Raw genomic sequence first — 22,216 nt, forward strand, 5'->3', positions numbered from 1 at the left:
ACCAGAGTGCCTAGGTAGCTCAGTCAGTTAAGCATCTGACTTCGGCTCAGGTCATGATCTCACAATTCATGAATTCGACCCTTGCATCAGGCTCTGTGCTGACAGCTCAGAGCCTGGAGCCTGCTTCAGTTTTTGTATCTCCCTCTCTGTCCCTTCCTCACTCACGCTCTTGGTCTCTCCCTCGCGCTCTCTGTCTCTCTCTCAAAAATTAATAAATGCTTAAAAAAATACTTGTTAGTGCTAAAAAATGCTGACCATCTTCTGAGCTTTCAGCGAGTCATAATCACTGATCACATATCACCATACAAATAAAATAATGATGAAAAAGTTTGAAATATTGCAAGAAATACCAAAATGTGACATATAGACATGAAATGAGCAAATACTGTTGGAAAAATGGTGCCAGTAGACTTGCTTGACTCAGGGTTGCCACAAAGCTTCAATTTGTAAGAAACACAGTATCTGTAAAGTGCAATAAAACAAGTTTTACCTGTGGAGAACCCAAAGATCTGCCAAAATATTTTTTTACAATAGTGGGAGGATAATCTTTTCAACACATGGTGCTGAACAATTGGACATCAGTAGCTAAAACAGTGAAACCTCACTCTTAAACAGAAAATACATCAAAATGGATTACAGATCTAAAAGTAAAATGATAAAACACTTAGGAGAGAGCATAGGAGAAAACCTTTGTAACTTCATAAAGAATTAGTTGAAGAATTCGTAGGCATGATACCATTTCTGAAAAAATGAAAAATTGGACTTCTAATATATAATATTAGTGGTTGCTCTTGGGATTAAAATTATGCATACATCATTTTTCAGTCAATTTAGAATATTTTGCTACTTTATTGTAATGGCAAATGTTTACCAGTGTATAGGTCCCTTTATATTTCTCTCTTCAGTTTGTAGTTTTCATACCTATGTAAGTTGAAAACTATACCAGGAAGTGTTATAATTTACACAATTTTAAAAAACTTAGGAGAAAACTATGTAACCAGATATTTACCATAGTTCTTGCTTGTAACTTTATTCTTGAAATTCCAACTTTCCTTCTTCTATCATTTAACTTCTTTCAGAAGAAATTTCTTTAACAATTTTTTAGAGCATGTCTACTAGCATTGAATTCTCTTTGTTTTCCTTCATCTGAGAATGTCTTTAATTCATCTTCATTCCTGAAGATTATTTTCATTTGGTATAAAATTTTGGATTGACAGTCTTTTCAACATTTAAAAAGTATTTGCCACTTTTTTCTGACTTCCTTGGTTTTTGAAAAGAATCTGCATTTGAATCCTTGTTCTTTTTTATAGGTACTGTATCATTTCTGTCTGGCTGCTTTCAAGATATTTTCTGTCTTTATTTGTCAAAACTATTACTACTATATGTCCGAGTGTAGATTTCTTTTGGTTTATTCTGTTAGGGGTTCACTGAGCCTTGTGAATCTGTAAGTTTCTATCTTTCATGAAATTTGAAGAGTTTTCAATAATTATTTCTCAAAGATGTGTTGTCCCATAGGTCATTAAGGATCTATTCAAGTTTTTTCCCATTTTTTCCATCTCTCATTCAGATTAGATAATTTCTACTGATCTGTCTTCATGACTCCTTCCTCTGTTATCTCTCTACAGCTTTTGAGCCATCATATGAGTTGTATTTTTAAGTGCAATTTGAAATGATCTCCATCTCCTGATTTATCTTGTTTTGAGACAGGTTTTTTTGGGATCCTGGCTGGCTCAGTTGGTAGAGCCTATGACTCTTGATCTCAGGATTGGTAGAGCATGTGACTCGTGATTTCAGGATTGTAAATTCAAGCCCCAGATTGGGCATGGAGCCTACTTTAAAAAGAAAACAGAAAAAAGAAAACTGTGACACAGCTTTTTGAAATATAAGGCATATACCATACATTTACCCATTTAAAACATACAATTCAGTATCTTTTAGTGGATTCACAGAGTTGTACATCCATTACCACAATCAATATTAGAGCATTTTAATCACCAAAAGTAACTCCTGTAACCTTTAGCCATGACTCTACAATTTCCTATCCCACCAGGATTTAGGAAAACACTAATCTACTTTCTGTCTCTATCGATTTGCCTATTATAAACCTTTTATATAAATGGTTTATAAAGAAATCTTATATGCATAAATTTTATATAAATGGAAATTGTGGGCTATTGTGCCTGGCTTTTTTCATTTAGCATAATGTTTTCAAGGTTCATCTATGTTGTGGTTTGTATCAATACTTCATTCCTTTCCATTGTCAGGTTATAGCCCATTGTATGGATATGCTGCATTCACTTGGTATATCCTTCATCAGTTGATGGACATTTGGGTTGTTTCTGCCTCTTGGCTATTATGCTGTGAACATTCATCTCTAAGTTTTATGTAGACATATGTTTTCATTTCTTTTGGCTATATACCTAAGAGTGGAATGAATATGTCATGTGGTAACTATGTTTAACTTTTTGGGGGCTACCAAACTGTTATCTAAAGTTACTATGCCATTTCCTATTCTGATCAGCAGTGTATGAAGGTTCCAGTTTTTCCATAATCTCACCAGCACTTGTTACCTTATGTCTTTTTTGTTGTAACTACCTCAGTGGTTGTGAAGTGGTATCTCACTGTGATTTTGATTTGCATTTCCCTTATGATTAATGATTTATATTTATATATATTTTATAATGATTATTTAAAATTGGAGTAAGGTTTATAAAATACCTAAAATTATTTTGAACCTCCAGTATCTATTAAGTAGTTGTGATACCAGTATTTGAAAAACAGTGTTTTTAAATTTAAAATATTGGGATAAGCTTTTATCCCCTCAGGAAGAATTATTAGATATTTCCATTATCCTGAACAATTCATCCTCTTTACAGTTCGACGGTTTGCTTCAGAAATGGAGTTTGAGAAGTATGTTAAGTATGACTCTGGATCTCATAAAATACTGGCTGCCATCATTTTCGACTGTAACTTCAAAAGCAGCAGTGATCCTCTGCCACTTCAGGTGAGATTGTTTTATTTTGAGTTTTCTAAATACATAGTTTTCTAGCAGTTGCACTTCCAGTTTCTAGGATTATAATGATTTGATATTACTAACCCTATTTTATAAATGAAGAAACCAATTTTCCCAAGATCAAGCTACCAGTATACAATAGAGCATTATAAATCCAGATCTTAGTAATTTCTATGCTCTTAATTAACTCTTGCACTATGATAAGGAAAAAACTACACACAGAAGGCTTCAGATTCATGGGAAATTTTGACTTCTCAGGCATCCGTTCTAGTTCTGCAAAGAGTGGTGAGCAGATACATTTTCACTAACAAGGAACCACGCATGGGAAAAAAATCCTCTTTCTTTGATTGAAACAGAGTTTTACGGGGCACTGGGTGGCTCAGTTGGTTGGGCGTCCAACTTCAGCTCAGGTCATGATCTCACGGCTCGTGAGTTTGAGCCCCACACCAGGCTCTGTGCTGACAGCCCAGAGCCTGGAGCCTGCGTTGGACTCTATGTCTCCCTCGCTGTCTGCCCTTCCCTCGCTTGTACTCTGTCTCTCAAAAATAAATAAACATTTAAAAAAACATTAAAAAAAAAAAAAGAAACAGATTTTAAGTTCTCTCATAAATCAGTAGAAAAAACTCTAAGGTTCAGCCATATTGATTCAGAACTAGGACAACCACAGGCGCTGAGAAAGGATCTGATTATAGTATAGCCCATGGGAAGGAGAACGAAAAACAGTGCTTTCAACTTGGTGTCTACCTAGCAGATCTTATTAGACATTCTATGCTGGAGGTGATGGAAGTAAATGGTCTATAATACCTAGACATGGAGCCAAATTCTATGTTTAGAATGCATTTGTGTGTTAGTAGAAGGCAAAAGTAATAAATGCACTGATAGGATAATCAGGATGTTGCATCCTTCCATGACTCCATGCTTCTGTACCAGCTTCCTTCCATTTACTAAGTCAAAATTATCCATATGCTGATAATGGATTTAGGCTCAATAATACGCATTGGCTCAACATGTGTTAAGTGCCATTTCAAATTATATTCTCATTACTAAATGACTGTGCTTGTGTCCTCAAATATTTGTACTAGATTCCAGGCACCAAAGTTCCCCCAGTTATTTCCTTAGACGTTTGGTCTGTTTTTCCCCAGCTTTGCTGAGGAATAATTGACATATAATGTTGTGTAAGTTTAAGATGTACAATGTGACTGTTGAAACACACATATATATATTAGAAAATGATTACCACAGTAAGGTTAGTTAACATATTTGTCACCTCACAAAATAACCATTTTGTGTATGTGATGAGAATATTTAAGATGAACAGGTTCCAGAGATTTAATGTACAACATGCTCCTTGGTCTGGTTTTAATGGTTTTCTAAATGTACTTTTTGATCTCTGTTGCTGACTTCTTGTATAGCATAAACCTTCTAGTATCTACTAGCTTTTTCCCAGCTTAGCAGACTTTCTTGACAGGATCTTTTATTTATCCACAAGTGCCGCAATGATTCATCTGTACCTCAGATATGATCATGTCACTGTTCTAATTAAAAGACTTTGGCAACTTCCCATTGCCTTAGGCTCATGTCCAGAGTGCTTTACCCAAGATATATGGCTATCTGTCCTGGTACCTAGATATCGCTCCAATCCCATTTCTCCCACTCCTTTGTATACTGTATAGTATGCACTACGTACCTGCTGGAAGTTCCATAGATGAACCATATTACTTTTTTGCTTCTGGGTTTTTGGTCATATGATTTCCTCTACCATAGGAGTGCTACTGTGAACTCCCATCCAAACTTTCATTCAGCTTGCACATCCATCCCTTCCTTTTCTGTCCTTTCATTGTAATTTGTGCCTGTTTCTGTTAGTCACAATCTGCATGGGGGCACAGACCCTACTGCAGCTATTTCAACAGAGGGATTTTAATATAAGGAAATATTTACACATTTACATTCTAAATTTTAGTCACTCTTGACCAACACTTCAAATGGTCTACCTTGCTTCGCTGTTAAGTTGAGCCATACCCTTCTTGAGCCCTTTAGTTGTCAGGCCATGGTTGTTGCAAAGTGCATATTCACTATTATCAGTGGAAAAATAAGCAAACCAAGAGGTGCCCCAGTGAAACCCCCACATTTCAGAAATACCTCTTTCTGCTTTCATTGTATAACAGCAACCCTAGCCCTGCTCACTCTGATGTAATAACTTGTTTATATGCTGGTACACTAGTGTGAGTGGCTGAGTATTATTGGTGGTAATCATATGAGTCTTAGTGAAAGTTGTAAGTGTTTCTCCTACCGCAGAAAACAAGCCTTTAATGCAGCAGAGCATGGGATTGTGATGATGGAAAGTATGAATTCCACAGGAAGGTCTCTGGGAGTAATGATAAGAAGAGCTGATTCTACATCTAAGCCTTGATTCCTATAGGAATCTAGCTTCCAGGGACACAGAGTCATTTGTATTACATATGTATATCTAGTGGGATAAAAATTTGAATCATTTGTATTAATGGATTTCACTATGAATTTCCTGCTTGGGTTACCACCCATTGTAATGCTATGTTTCTCACCTGTCTTTAGTTTTCACTTTACCACCAGCAATTTCATTCCATGTTTATAAAGAGAGCACTATTCACTTGGCAAAATTGGAAGTTGATGTTGTTACATGTATCTGTGATTTTGGTTTTAACTACATATCTATTAATAACTGCAAACTCACATTATGACCTGCCCACCAGAGAATTTGATTTGAGTCAGTATGGTCGAACAATTGTGCCTTACTCAATTTCAGGGAATTCTGATTTGGCTCTGAATCTCATAAGTCATCTTAAGATTTTTCTAAAACGTTAAGAATCAAGAATTTTGGGAAGTACCATAGGTAAGAGGTAAGACCCATAGGAAAAAAAGTGCTGCTATATGAAGACCTATTTGCATTATTTATAAAGGAGGGACTTAACTAGTTGGTATTTAGCTACCCATTTCTTTCTTTCCCTACTAATTACCAGTATCTTAGAGGCAGCTAAATCAGATGCGAAAAAAAGTATACTTCAAGACAACTGGCCACAAAAGTTAATAATTAATGGAGGCATTTTGGATATAGGTTGTCTTTCAGATACCTTTAAGAGGATGAGTAAAAAGGCCAAAATACTATATTCCTGTGAAATTTAGCAGTGAATTTTTATTCTGACCAAAATACAGAAATGTTTCTCTAAGCTCTCAAGGTAAAATGTTGATTCCAACATCTGAAGGTTATCCTTCAAGCTACTGAATTCATCTTTTAAAAACAGGTGGCTGAAGATTTAGAAGACTGGCTCCTCAGAACTAATTTCTTGAAGGTAGTATAAATAATTATACTTAATTTGTTTAATGCTTACCTTTGGTAAAAACCATAATAAACACTCTATATTATCTTTCTTAATAGTAAAAGCAACCCTTTTATGTAGCTTGGTATCTATTCCTATGTAGCACATTACTCCAAAAGTTAGTAAATGGAAAATTTTAATTTTTGGGTATGATGGAATAAACTCCTTTTCCCACAAAAGCAACAAAAATACTTGGAAAACAACTTTTTAAAATCACCCAATTAAGAGCACTGGAAATTAACCAAAAGCACAGAACAAACTTAAAAAGAGTCTATTAAAAAACAATAACAAAAACAAAACAAACAAACAAAAAAGTACCAAACCTCTATAAAAACAGTAGTAAAGGTCTGTGGCATTTTAACTTAGAACTGTCCCTATCATACTCCCTCCTCAGCTCATGGTAGCTATAAAAGTCTTGAAGTTGATTAAAAGAACTAATCCATTTAGAGCTATGTTAAAAGCCCCATCCCTAGACACTGTCAATACTTTGACTAAAATAGCAGGTCCCTGAAAAACTCCATTCCCAGGGAGTTATTGCTATTGAATTTGAATCAGGACTTCACTTTTTGGAAAAAGCCCTATGGCCAGGGCATTAATAAAAACAATAGCAGTCTGCTGGCAACATCATTACATTTGGCTAAGGCTGTGATTTCAGCTGAGCCAAATAAGAGCCTGGCCAGAAATTAATTTTGAAGGAACACCTAGAGAGCTAGATAACCAAAGTGAACTTTGAAAAGTTCTGACATTCCTGAGGATATTAAAAGCTCAGAATAGTAGTATGACCAGAAATGACCTAGGAGAGAAGACTCCAGTCAGAAACCTCTAGTTGATGTTGAGATCCTGTCAAGCAAGAAATTAAAAGTTGAGGCTGTAAAGCGTCTTAAATTTGAAGGTGTGCCTTCATTCACAGATCCTTTTGACAAAGAATGGAAGACTTACTGACTCTAGGCATGTAAAAAATTCTTTTAGCTGATTACTAAATTATACTGACCCAGGGATGACTTCTAAGAACCAGTTTTAAAAATAAAAGCCAGATTGTTTTTAAGCCTCTCAAAGAAATAAGTGGCTGCACCCGGTAGAGGATACAGAATCTACAGAATTAGTCCACATAAGTCACTAACCAAATGAACAGCAACAAGTTAGGGGGAAAAAAAAAAAGACAGGAACAGCAAACAAGGGATGGGGAGGGGAGTTCAGATACCAGTTCAGTTCAGTTACACTATTTATCTTAAATATATTTATCTTAAATATCTAGTTTCCACAACAACAACAGTAACAGAAAGATAATTATGGGCTGAATTGTGTCCCTTCAAAATTTATAAATTGAAGTCCTACCCCCAGTGCCTCAGAATGTGGCTATAGTTGGATGTAGGTTCTTTAAAGAAGTAATTAAGCTAAACTTACTTAGGTCATTAGGGTGGGCCCTAATCTAATATGACTGGTATCTTTATAAGAAAAGATTAGGAGGTGCCTGGGTGGCTCAGTTAGTTAAGCATCCAACTCTAGATTTCAGCTCACGTAATGATCTAGCCCTGCATCAGGGCTGTGCTTTCAGCACAGAGCCTGCTTGGGATTCTCGCTCTCCCTTTCTCTGTCCCTTCCCTGCTCACGCATTCATGCATGCACATGTATCCATACATTCTGTGTCTCAAAATAAATAAACTTTAAAAAAGAAAAGAAAAGGGGATTAGGACACAGCCATGCATACTCAGAGGAAAGACCATGTGAGAACAGGGAGAAAACAGCCATCTACAAACCAAGGAGAAAAAGCTTTCAGAAGAAACCAACCTTGCTGACACCTTGACTTGGACTTCTAGCCTCTAGAACTGTGGGGAAAAAATTTTGTGTTATTTAAGCCACCCATTCTGTGGTACTTCCTTATGGCAGCCCCAGAAAACTAATACAGGAAAAAACGTATCATATGACCCGTACACAGGGAGAAAAAAAGCCAGATATTAAACTTAGTAGACAAAGACTTAATTTTTTTTTCTACTAAAAGAAATGTATTTTATTTATTTTTTTTCATTTTTTTTCCCAATATATGAAATTTATTGTCAAATTGGTTTCCATACAACACCCAGTGCTCATCCCAAAAGGTGCCCTCCTCAATACCCATCCCCCATCCTCCCCTCCCTCCCACCCCCATCAACCCTCAGTTTGTTCTCAGTTTTTAACAGTCTCTTATGCTTTGGCTCTCTCCCACTCTAACCTCTTTTTTTTTCCCTTCCCTTCCCCCATGGGTTTCTGTTAAGTTTCTCAGGATCCACATAAGAGTGAAACCATATGGTATCTGTCTTTCTCTGTATGGCTTATTTCACTTAGCATCACACTCTCCAGTTCCATCCACATTGCTACAAAAGGCCATATTTCGTTCTTTCTCATTGCCACGTAGTATTCCATTGTGTATATAAACCACAATTTCTTTATCCATTCATCAGTTGATGGACATTTAGGCTCTTTCCATAATTTGGCTATTGTTGAGAGTGCTGCTATAAACATTGGGGTACAAGTGCCCCTATGCATCAGTACTCCTGTATCCCTTGGGTAAATTCCTAGCAGTGCTATTGCTGGGTCATAGGGTAGGTCTATTTTCAATTTTCTGAGGAACCTCCACACTGCTTTCCAGAGTGGCTGCACCAATTTGCATTCCCACCGACAGTGCAAGAGGGTTCCCGTTTCTCCACATCCTCTCCAGCATCTATAGTCTCCTGATTTCTTCATTTTGGCCACTCTGACTGGCGTGAGGTGATATCTGAGTGTGGTTTTGATTTGTATTTCCCTGATAAGGAGCGACATTGAACATCTTTTCATGTGCCTGTTGGCCATCCGGATGTCTTCTTTAGAGAAGTGTCTATTCATGTTTTCTGCCCATTTCTTCACTGGGTTGTTTGTTTTTCGGGTGTGGAGTTTGGTGAGCTCTTTATAGATTTTGGATACTAGCCGTTAGTAGACAAAGACTTTAAATCGGCTATTACAAATAGTTTCAGAGTACTAAAGGAAATATGTTTAAATAATTAAATTATAGTAACTATGTCTCCACAAAGAGAATGTTAATAAAGAAGCAAATCATTTTTAAAGTTTATTTATTTTATTTATTTTGAGAGAGAGGGAGAAAGCGAGGGGTAGGGATGGGGGAGAGAGAATCCCAAGCAGGCTCCACGCTGTCAGTGCAAATGTGGGGATTAATCTCACAAATTGTGAGATCATGACCTGAGCTGAAATCAAGAGTCGGACACTTAACCAACTGAGCCATCCAGGTGCCCCAAGAAACAAATAATTTTTAAAAAATAAATGGAGATTTCAGAGGCGCCTGGGTGGCTCAGTCGGTTGAGCGTCTGACTTTGGCTCAGGTCATGATCTCACGGTTCGTGAGTTCAAGCCCTGAGTCAGGCTCTGTGCTGACAGCTCAGAGCCTAGAGCCTGCTTTGGATTCTGTCTCCCTCTCTCTCTGCTCATCCCCTGCTCACATTCTGTCTCTCTCTCAAAAATAAAGATTTAAAAAAAAATTTTTTTAGTAAATGAAAATAAATGGAGATTTTGTAGTTGAAAAGCATGACTGAGAGAAAAATAAGTGGAAGGAAGATGGAGTAGGACTCTGTTCCACATTTTCAACTAGACACTGTCCACATCTAAATCAGCAAACCAGAGAGCAATCCAAAGACTGGCAGAACAAACTCCACAACTAAATAGAAGAAGCTGCATCTGAAAGGTTAGGAAAGTCAGAACAGCAGAGGGAAACTGCCTGCAACAGGGAGGGAACTGCAACAGTAGAAAGGTCAGAGAAAGGGGCCCTCACACGGGGAAGACTAATCTAATGTCTAGTCTAAAGGCTAATTTAAATATCTGGCTTTAAAAACCATAGGGGCTGAATTCCATGAGTTTACAAAAACAGTGGTACTTGGAGCCTGGAACTTTAAAAAGTGTGTTGACTAAGCACTGGGTGAGCCAGAATGGTGAGTGATAGCTCAGTCGCAGTCCTTAAAGACAGAAGCTTGCGTGGAAAGGCAACAGGCAACATAAATATGTCAGTTTATCCAATGCTGGGGGCAAATGGGAGACAGTAAATGTTGATTGTGGAGGGTGTTGGAGGACTTCAAAAATGAAGCATCTGACAGGCACTCTTTTTACCCCTACACCCCAGCATAAACACAGAGCCACCTGAGAGAGTCAGGAGCTACATAGACTTTTCCTACCAAACCTACTAGCAGTGCACCATGCCCACAAGTTCTGAGGATTAGCCCACTCTAGGCCTCCTGGCCTAGGCCCTGGGCTCAAGGCAGAATTTTTTAAAGCCATGCATGTGACCAGGTGCCGGGTGCACAGTTTCCACAGCACTTAACACACATCCACCATAACACCCATTCATATGCCCCCAGCCACTGACATATGCCACATACCCCCAGGTGCCAGCACATTAATGGAACAGAATAAAGAGCCCAGAAATATGAAGCCAACTGATCCTTGATAAAGGAGTAAAAACGATTCAATGGAGCAAATGTAGTCTTTTAAGCAAATGATACTAGAACAACTGGATATCCACATGCAAAAAAAAAAAAATGAACCTAGGCACATACCTAACACTCTTAACAAAAATTAACTCAAAATATATTACTGGCCTAAATGTGGAATGTAAAGCTTTTATAGTTTTATAATAAAACTCCTACAAAAAAAATTGGAGGAAATATAGATTACCTTGAACATGGCCATAACTTTTTAGATACAACACTTAAGTCATGATCCAGGAAAGAAATAATGGGTAAGTTGGACTTCATTAAAATTATTTTTTTCTGCTCTGTGAAAGACACTCACTGTCAAGTGAATAAAAAGACAAGCGACAAACTGTGATAAAATATTTGCAAAAGACATATCTGATAAAGGACTATTATCCAAAATATACAAAGAACTCTTAAAACCCATCAATAAGAAAACAAGCAACCTGATTTTAAAATGGGCCAAAGATGGGACACTTGGGTGGCTCAGTTGGTTAAGCATCTTGGTTTCCACTCAGGTCGTGGTCTTGGGGTTTCATGAGTTCGGACCCGTGTGGGGCTCTGCACTGGTGGTGTGGAGCCTGCTTGGAATTCTCTCTCTCTCCCTCTCTCTGCCCCTCCCCCACTCACACTGTCTTTTTCTCTTTCAAAATAAAAATAACTTTAAAAAATAAAATGGGCCAAAGACACAAAGACACCTCACTAAAAATTATATACAGATGGCAAATAAGCACATGAAAAAATGTTCCACATCATATGTAATCAGGGAAATGCATACTAAAACAACAATGAGTTATTAGTACACACCTATTAAAATGGTCAAAGTCTGGAATACTGGTAACACCAAATGCTGATAAGGATGTGAGCAACAGGAACTCTCATTCATTGCTTGTGGGGATGAAAAAATGGTATAGCCACTTTGGAAGGCAGGTTGGCAGTTTCTTATAAAGCTAAACATACTGTTGACATATTATCTAGCAACCATGCTTCTTGGTATTTATTCAAGGAGTTGAAAATTTATGTCCACACAAAAACCTGCACATAGATGTTTATAGTTGTGTTATTCATACTTAACAAAACCTGGAAACAAACAAGATGTACTTGTTTGTTTAAGTACAAACAAGTTTAAGTAAAAAGTCCTTCAGTGGGTGAATGGATGGATAAACTCTGATTCATCCAGACAATTGAATACTATTCAGCACTAAAAAGAGATCTAATAAGCAAATTTGGCAAAATTTCAGGGTATAAGATCAACCCCCAAAGTCAACTCTGTTATATATCAGCAATGAACAAGCCATACAAAAAGTCAGGAAAGCAAGTACATTTACAATGGCATCTAAAAATTAAATACTTAGGGGCACTTGGGTGGCTCAGTCGGTTAAGCATCCAACTTCGGCTCAGGTCACGATCTCACAGTTTGTGAGTTCGAGTCCCGCGGCGGGCTCTGTGCTGACAGCTCGGAGCCTGGAGCCTGCTTCAGATTCTGTGTCTCCCTCTCTCTCTGCTCCTCCCCTACTCACACTGTGTGTCTTTCTCTCTCAAAAATAAGTAAACATTAAGAAATTTAAATAAATAAAAATTAAAATTAAATACTTAGAAACAAATATAACCAAGGAGATAAAAGACCTATGCAATGAAAGCTATAAAACATAAAAGAAATTAAAGATTTAGATAAAGGGAAAGTGTCCCATGGTCATAGGAAGACTTACTCATTGTTAAGATGTTAATGCTACACAAAGGAATCTACAGATTTAATGCAAATCCTATCAAACTCCCAATCTTTTTTGCAGAAATAGGAATATCCACCCTAAAATTGATATGAAAGTTCAGTGGACTCCAAATGGCAAAAACAATCATGAAAAAGAACAAAACTGGAGTATTTACTCTTCCTGAGTAGTTTTGAACTCAGGAAGTATGATACTGGCATAAAGATAAGGACAGTTACATAGATGAACAGAATGTAATAGAGGGCCCAGAAATAAACCCTTGCATATAGGGGCAGCTGCTTTTCAACAGCTGGTTGAAACAGTCTAGAGTGCCAAGACCATTAAATGGAGAAAGGACAGTCTTTTTAAAACAATGATGCTGGGAAAATTGGATATCCACATGCAAAAGAATGAAGTTGAACACTTATATCATATGCAAAAATTAACTCAAAATGGATTGAAGACCTAAATGTAAAAGCTAAAACTGTAAAATTCTTAGATGAAAATATTGGGAGAAATCTTCATGACATTGGGTTTCACAATAACTTCATAGATATGAGCCCAAAGTACAGGCAACAAAAGAAACACTAAATAAATTGGACTTCATCAAAATTAAGAACATTTGTGTACCAAAGACTACTATGAAAGTAAAAAAAACACCCTACAGAATGGGATAAAATATTTTCAAATTATATATCTGACAAGAGATTGTAATATCCAGAATATATAAAAATCCCTTACAGCTCAGCAAAAAAATGAAAAGAAAAAAATTCAAAAATAGGCAAAGGACTTCAGTAGACATTTCTTCCAAGAAGATAGAGAAATGGCCAATAAACACATAAAAAGATGCTCCACATCGCTAGTCGTCATGGAACTTAAGTCAAAACCACAATGAGATACCACTTCACACCTGCTAGGATGGCTATAATCAAAGAGGGAAAATAAGTGTTGGTGAGGATGTGGAGAAACTGGAATTATTGTGCATCACAGTGTGAGTATAAAATGGTAAAAAGACCCCTATGGAAATCACCTTGGGAGTTCTTCAAAAATTTAAAGAGAATTAACATACGACCTAGCAATTCCACTCCTAGATATATCCTCAAAATAATTGAAAGCAGGGACTTCAACGGATATTTGTAAACCAGTGTTCCTAACAGCATTATTCACAATGGTCACAAGGTGGAAAATACCCAAGTGTTCATCAAAGATGAAGGAGTAAATAAAATGTGATACATACACACAATTCAGCCACACAAAGGAATGAAATTTTAATAATGCTACCACATAGACGTACTTTGAAAATATTATGCTTAGGGGGAAATAAGCCAGACACAGAAGGACAAATATTGTATGATTCCACTTGTATGATGTACCTAGAATAGGCAAATTCATAGAAGCAGAAAGCAGAACAGAGATTACCAGGAATTGAAGGGAGGAGTGATGGGAAATTGTTTAATGAGTACAGAAATTATATTGGCGATAATGAAAAAGATTTTGGTATAGGTGATGTTGAGTACACAGTATTGTGAATGTAACTATTGCCACTGAATTATACAGTTAAAAATGGCTTAAATAATAAATTATCATGCATATTTTACCACAATGAAAAAAGATCAAGAAATTAGAGACTATCAAAAATGAATAAAGTAGACTGAGGAAATTCCTTTCTTTTTAAGTTTACTATGAATCTTAATTATTAATGGATGTTGAATTCTATCTCGTGACTTGCACACATCTATGAAAATGATTTTATAATCTTTGCTTTTTTTCTGTTAATGTGGTGAATTATATTGGTTGATTTTTTTTGAGGGTGGTACATCCTTTTTTTTTCTCATTGATAGACATTATTTTTTAGAACAGTTGAGGTTTATTTTTTTTTTAATTTTTTTTTAACGTTTATTTATTTTTGAGACAGAGAGAGACAGAGTATGAATGGGGGAGGGTCAGAGAGAGGGAGACACAGAATCTGAAACAGGCTCCAGGCTCTGAGCGGTCAGCACAGAGCCCGCCTGACGTGGGGCTCAAACTCACGGACCGTGAGATCATGACCTGAGCCGAAGTCGGACACTTAACCGACTGAGCCACCCAGGCGCCCCCAGTTGAGGTTTACAGATGAATCGATAAATGGGTTTTCACGTGCACCCTGTTCCCCTCACACAATTTCCCCTTGCATTCTTGCATTAGTGTGATACATTGGTTACAAGTGATAAACCTACATTGATACATTTTTTTTTTAAATTTGATGTTTTTATTTTAGACTGCAAATACAAAAACAAGCAGAGAAACAACAAAAAATTTGAAATAGGCTTGTCAAATGATGTAAATTCATCCTTTCTAGGGAAGCAGAAGGTAAATCCTACCATAAAGAAAAGATGCTTAGTTAATGGTTAACCTCCATTAAAAATTACATTTAAAAGTACAGTTAAAATGATAGTGCATGTGTGCTCTCTCTCTCAAATAAAAAAATAAATACAAAAACAAAACTGGTTGAGACAAATATATGGTTAAGAATTTCCAGGGGCGCCTGGGTGGCTCGGTTGGTTAAGCATTCAGCTCTTGATTTCGGCTCAGGCCATGATCTCATGGTTAGTGTGATCAAGCCCCAAGTCGGGCTCCGCACTCAGCATGGAGTCTGCTTGGGATTCTCTCTCTCTGCCCTTCCCTTGCTCGCACGCTCTCTCTATTCCTCAAAATAAAAAAATAAAAGAAAAAGAATTTCCAGTGAGACCAGAACTTATAACTTGTTAATGGACTTTGTATTTTAAGTGATAAAGTTAGAAATATTGATACAGTTTTAACTTAAGCCCATAGTTTACATTAGAGTTCATTCTTTGTGTCATACACTCCTATGGGTTTTAACAAATGCATGTCATGAATCCACTACTGCAGTATCCTACAGAATATCTTCACTGCTCTAGAAGACCCAGTGTTCCACTTATTTATCCTTCCTTTCCACCTCACTAACCTATGGCAGCCACTGAGCTTTTTACTGTCTCTATACTTTTGCCTTTTCAAGAGTGTCCTGCAGTTGGAATCTACACATGTAGATTTTACAGACCAGCTTCTCTCACTAACGCTGTGTATTAAGGTTCCTCCATGTCTTTTATGAATTGATAGCTCATTTCTTTTTATCACTGAATACCATTCCATTGTATAGATGTCCCACAGTTTGTTTATCCAGTCACCTAGCAAAGGACACCTTGGTTACTTCCACTTTTTGATGATAAGCTACTATAAACACTCATCTGCAGACTTTTGAACATAAGTTTTCATCTCATTTGGGTAAATACCTAGGCTATGATGGCTAGGTTAAATGTAAGAGTATGTTTAGTTTTATAAGAAACTGCCAAAATGTCTTCTAAAATAGCTGTACATGAAATTAAAATAAAAACTTAAAAAACATATATATATAAAACATATATGTGTGTGTGTTGTGTATATATATATATATATGTATATGTTTATACATATATGTATATGTTTATATACATACATATATATATACACAACACACACAATAGCTGTAGGGGCACGTGGGTGGCACAGTTGGTTAAGCCTCCCACTCTGGATCTTGGCTGAGATCATGACCTCATGGGTTTGTGGGTTTGAGCCCCACATCAGGCCATGCGCTGATGGCATGTAGCCTACTTGGGATTCTGTCTCTCCTGCTCTCTCCCCCTCCCCCACTTGTGCACATGAACGCGTGCTCTCGCTCTTTCTGTCAAAACAAATAAATAAACTTAAAATACCAAAAATTTAAAATAGCTGTACAGTTTTGCATTCTGGTCACTAATGAATGAGAGTGATCCACACTTGCCAGTATTTGTTGTTATCATTGTTTTGGATTTTAGCTGTTCTAATGGCTGTGTAGTGATATCTCGTTGTTTTAATTGTTTAATTTGATTCCCTAATGACAAATGATTTTGAGCATCTTTTGTAGGCTTATCATCTGTATATATATTTTTTTGGTGAGGTGTCTGTTTAGATTTTTTACCCATTTTTAGTTGGGTTGTTTGCTTTTTTATTGTTGAGGTTTTTGTTGATTTTTCAATGTAAGGCATTCTTGTATTCCCAGAATAAATCTCACTTAGTTCTAATGTACTCTCCTTTTTACATACTGCTAGATTTAATATGCTAGTATTTGATAAATATATTTTCATTTATGCTCAGAAGATATATTGTTGTATAATTTTCCCTTACAATTTGTGGTATCTAATTTTAGGATGAAGTTTATACTCGTCTTATAAAATAAATTTTGAAGTGCACTCTCTCTACTCCTGAAATCCATAGTAGGAATGAGTACATATGTTCACTAAAAAAATACGTACAAAGTTGTTTATTAAAAGCTCTATTCAGAGGCACCTGGGTGGCTCAGTTGTTAATCATCCGACTTCAGCTCAGGATATAATCTCACAGCTGGTGGGTTTGAGCCCCACGTCAGGCTCTGTGCTGACAGCTCAGAGCCTGGAGCCTGTTTCAGATTCTGTGTCTCCCTCTCTCTTTGCCCTCCCCTACTTGCACTCTGTCTCTCTGTCTCTTAAAAATGAATAAATGTTAAAAAATAAAAAAATAAAAGCTCTGTTCATATTAGGGTTTTCAACTCCTCTTTATGATTTCCTTCCTTCTATTTTATTTGGATTTATTCTGTTATTCCCTTTCCAAATTCTTAATTAGATAATTAACTTATTAATTTTTAATCTTTCCTTTTTTATAATATAGATAGAGCATAAAGTTTCCTCTTAGTTTAGCTGCATCCCAAAAGTTTTTATATGTCATATTTTCATCATTATTCACTTGTGTGTGTGTGTGTGTGTCTAATTTTCTTATTTGACACAAAATGTCACATCATTGGTATTAGGTATACAACATAGTGACTCATCTCTGTACCTTTTGCTATGCTCACCACAGGCATAGTTACCATCTATTACAGTATCATTGACTATAATCCCTATGGTGTGCCTTTTTTTTTTCTGTCTAGACCTTTTATTCTTGTGACTTACTCATTCCATAACTGGAAGCCTGTATCTGCCTCTCCCCTCTACCCATTTTGCCCATGCCTCCACCCCCTCTCTCTTCTGGCAGCCATCAGTTTCTTCTCTGTATTTATAGGTCTGATTCTGCTTTTTGTTTGTTCATTCGTTTTGTTTTTTAGATTCCACATACAAGTGAAATCATATGTTATTTGTCTTTCTCTGTCCACCTTATCTCACTTATCATAATATCCTCTGGGTTTAGCCATGTTGTTGCAAATGGCAAGATCTCATCATTTTTTATGGTTGTGTAATATTACACTGTGTGTGTACAGATGTAGATATATAGATACCACATCTTCTTCAACCATTTATCTACCAGTGGACACTTGGGTTCCTTCCATATTTTGGCTCTTTTATATAAGTGTATATAATTCATGGAAAACATCTATAACAAAAACTAAGTGATGGAGTATCTTCCAAGAACCCTGAAATACAAACAAATAGGCCAAAACCACTACAGCAACATGACTTATGTACAATCATCGGTTATGCTGGACATGCCCAAGGGAAGAGAAAGAGTAGTTTTGATATTCTTAACAGCTAGGGACTCTAGAAATTGTTATGTTTTGGAGAGAGCAATTTTCTATTTCAAAAAAATAAGCAAAACAAGCAGCAAACATATAGAAAGGTGCTCAACATCATTAGTCATCTGGGAAATACAAATTTAACTTGCAGTGAGTTACCACTGCACACCCATAATAACAGCTAAAATTTAAAAATTGACCATACCATGGGGCGCCTGGGTGGCGCAGTCGGTTAAGCGTGTGACTTCAGCCAGGTCACGATCTCGCGGTCCGTGAGTTCGAGCCCCGCGTCAGGCTGTGGGCTGATGGCTCGGAGCCTGGAGCCTGTTTCCGATTCTGTGTCTCCCTCTCTCTCTGCCCCTCCCCTGTTCATGCTCTGTCTCACTCTGTCCCAAAAATAAATAAAAAACGTTGAAAAAAAAATTTAAAAAAAAAAAAAATTGACCATACCAAGAGTTGGTACAGATGTGTACAAAGGAGACTCTCATAATGGCTGGTTGGAGTAAAAAGTACTCGGAAAATTTTGGCAGTGTCTACAAATGTAATGAAACTCAAATCTCTGCCCCAACAGTTCCATTCCTAGGAAAATTATTTCATATAAGCACCACAAAGTAGGTGGAGAGGGGGTGCCTGGGTGGCTCAGTTGGTTGATCATCCAACTTCAGCTCAGGTCACGATCTCACCGTTTGTGAGTTTGAGCTCCTCATCGGGTTCTGTGCTGACAGCTCAGAGCCTAGAACCTGCTTCTATTCAGTGTCTCCCTCCCTCTCTCTCTACCCTTCCCCCCCCCCAATAAATAAATATTAAAAAAAATTTTAAAGAAAGAAAGTAGGTAGAGAGTATTTTTTAAATCATGTGTAACAGCCCCAAAGTGGAAGCTATATCAGTTATCTCTTGTTGCATAATAAATTACCAACAAAAAAAACCAAAAAAAAAACAGTGGTCTAAAACAACAATAAATACTTATCAGACTTTCTGGGAGTTAGAAATTTAGGAGTGGCTTAGCTGGGTAGTTCTGGCTCAGTCTTTCATGGAGTTAAAATAAAGCTGTTGACTGGGGCTTCAATCATCTGAAGGCTCTCTGGAGCTGGAGGATCTGCTTCCAAGATGACTCATTCATATGGCTATTGACAGTTCCTCACTACATGGTTCTCTCCACAGGATTTCGTAAGTGTCCTCCTTACAACATAATGTCTGGCTTCCCCTACATCAAATGACCCTAGAAAGAGCAAAATAGAAACCACAGTGTCTCTCATGAATTAGCCTCAGAAGTCACACTCTGTTGTTTCCACAGTGAATAGGTCAGCCCTATTCACTGTGGGAGGGGACTAGACAATTTTGTGATTACTAGGAGGTAGGGATCATTTGGGGCTACTTAGGAGGCTGGATACCACACCATATATCCACCAACGATAAAAGTGTAGTCATACACTGGAAACTTTATAGTAATGAAAACAAATGAAGTACAGTTTACAGAGCAACGTTGATGAATCTTAAAAATATAATCAGTGACAGAAGCCAGATAAAAATAATACAGACTGTATTACTGCACTCATATGAAGTTTAAAAAAGCCAAAATTAAACTCTAGTACTTAGGATTCCACACTTACATAATAAAACCATAAAGAATAGGAAAATAAATGCTTACCTTAGGGAGGAAGTGAGTTTTGGTAGTGGCACATAGCTAACATCTGGAGTGCTGGATTTCAGTTACACATTTGTTAACTTAATTATAATTCGCTGAGCTGTACATTTATGTTCCATACATATTTTATATATGTTTGATGTATTTCACAATTGGAAAAGTTTTTTTTTTAATTTTTTTTTCATCTTTATTCATTTTTGAGAGAGAAACAGAGTGTGAGCAGGGGAGGAGCAGAGAGAGAGGGAGACACAGAATCCGAAGTAGGTTCCAGGCCCCGAGCCTTCAGCACAGAGCCCAACGCAGGGCTTGAACCCACAAACCATGAGATCATGACCTGAGCTGAAGTCAGATGCTCAACCGAGCCACCCAGGCGCCCCCGAAAAGTTTTTTAAAATTTTATTCCATGGAGGTTATTTTGGGACTTATTACAAAATTAAAATCAGTATTACTGATTATACTTTTTAAAAAATACTTTAACCCAGGGGTGCCTGCGTGGCTTAGTCAGTTAAGTGTCCGACTTTGGCTCAGGTCATGATCTCACGGTTCATGGGTTTGAGCCCCACATCTGGCTCTGTGCTGACAGCTCAGAGCCTGGAGCTGGCTTCAGATTCTGTGTCTCCTCTCTCTCTGCCCCTCCCCCACTCATGCTCTGTCTCTCACTCTCAAAAATAAACAAACATTAAAAAATTTTTTAAAAATTACTTTAACCTCAATTCCATTTGCAATAATCTCCAATTGTGTGATAATATGTATAAGTGCATCCTATCAATTAGGAATGGCTACAATATTACTACCATATTTTCAAAAGCTGTAATATCCCATTTCTCCAGTGAATGCCTTCACATTTATGTTTTATATATATGAATTTTTCTTTCCTTTAGGATGAAGATTCCCTAGTCATGAGAATAGTTATAGAGATGCTACCCTAAACACGCGTGTACACATACATATACACATACACACACACACACACACACACACACACACACACACACACACACCTGGAGAAGGAAACCACACCCAAATTTATGAGCATAGTTTTAGGACAGTGGAACATTAGGATTCATATAAGTCAGGTTTGGCAAAATAAGTCTATGACCTTGCTGTGATTATCTGTACCTCTATAATTTTTACAAACTATAGGCAATAAGACCATAGTTCATGTGGAAGTAAATCTATTAAAATATTTAACAAAGTGACATATACTAAAAGAGAAAGGGCTTTGGGATTACATTGTCTTTTGTATTAATATGTATTCTCTCTTCCAGTGGTATGGACAATTAGAATAGGATTTATTTATCTTATCAAATACAGGGCCCTTTCTGTTACTCACCTGTCAAATCTTACCTTTCTTAGGTAACGACATACACCAGGAGAATCAAGGGATTATTGGCTACCACATTCCAAAAAAGGGAATCTGCTGGGAAAAGGTGATTGTAGAAATCATATTCTTCTAGCATTGTGTGTAAGAGAGGACTCTTAGAAGGAGGCATTGGGATTAAGCATGTGGAATGGGAGCCTGACACTGGCATAGGAGAAGAAACTTTGTTACTTTTCAAAGGCCCCTGTAGTTTGACTGAGACTTCTAACCCTAATTAATTCTATCATTCTATCGTATCAAGAGAATAAGGATGGAAAACTGCCTTCTCTCTATTTTTCAACTATCTTTCCTTCTACTTTCTATCTTCCCCCTTCTGTGTCTTTTTGTCACTAAGCATAAACCTGGCAGTAGTTGGGGAACGATTGGGTGGGGGAAGGGTCATCTGGGGATATTACAATGGTAATACATCATTTTTTTCTATTAAAGGTGTTTAGGATTTTGGAAGAAGCTAAAGCACTATTCAATCTAGAAGACTATTCTGTCAGATAACACTGGAACAAATCTTCCTGACCATTGCTAATATTGACAAAACAAAATACTCAAATAAACCAGCTATGAGATTCAGTTCCAATAAGTGACCGTTATGTCTTTCTTAGATTGCTGTCTGCAATTAGATACTAATTACTATTAGACACACAGAGGGACTTCTCCCTCTCCCTTTGTGTCTTTGTGTGTGTCCATGTGTATATACAAATTGAACCCCCAAAGAAGAAAATGTGTAGATTTAAGATTAAGATTACAGTAAGTGACCTGTTGTAAAGAACTGAGATGTTACCCTACTTGAAAGCTATCAAGTTGGCTTACCACAGTTTCATGAATACTGGCAGAAGACCCTGGAATCCTGGGTCAAAGACAGGAATTTATTATAGCAATAGCAGTAATCAGAGATTATATTTGTGCCAATTCTTTAATCCCTAATTTTAATTTATTTTTTTAAGTTTATTTTTGAGAGAGAGACACAGAGTGTGAGCAGGGGAGGGGCACAGAGAGAGGGAGCCAAAGTCAGATGTTTAACTGACTGAGGCACCCCAATCCTTAATTTTTATAAGGCAACATAAAAAGAACCATGTA

General features: G+C 37.0%; 1 long non-coding RNA gene across 4 annotated transcripts in view; it reads left to right on the forward strand.

The window, feature by feature from the left end:
- The window catches only part of LOC109255598 (uncharacterized), a 53,974-nt gene extending 32,265 nt beyond the window's left edge, over nucleotides 1-21,709 (forward strand). For all 4 annotated transcript variants that reach the window (XR_002075317.2, XR_002075315.2, XR_008419354.1 and 1 more), the window contains exons 3-5: nucleotides 2,877-3,004; nucleotides 21,121-21,194; nucleotides 21,572-21,709. This is a non-coding gene — a long non-coding RNA (uncharacterized LOC109255598). The remainder of the gene's footprint in view (nucleotides 1-2,876; nucleotides 3,005-21,120; nucleotides 21,195-21,571) is intronic.
- Nucleotides 21,710-22,216: the final 507 nt, after the last annotated feature.

The sequence above is a fragment of the Panthera pardus genome, unplaced genomic scaffold (genome assembly GCF_024362965.1).
Source record: "Panthera pardus isolate Hobbes unplaced genomic scaffold, ASM2436296v1 HiC_scaffold_5, whole genome shotgun sequence".
Classification (NCBI taxonomy): Eukaryota; Metazoa; Chordata; class Mammalia; order Carnivora; family Felidae; genus Panthera; species Panthera pardus.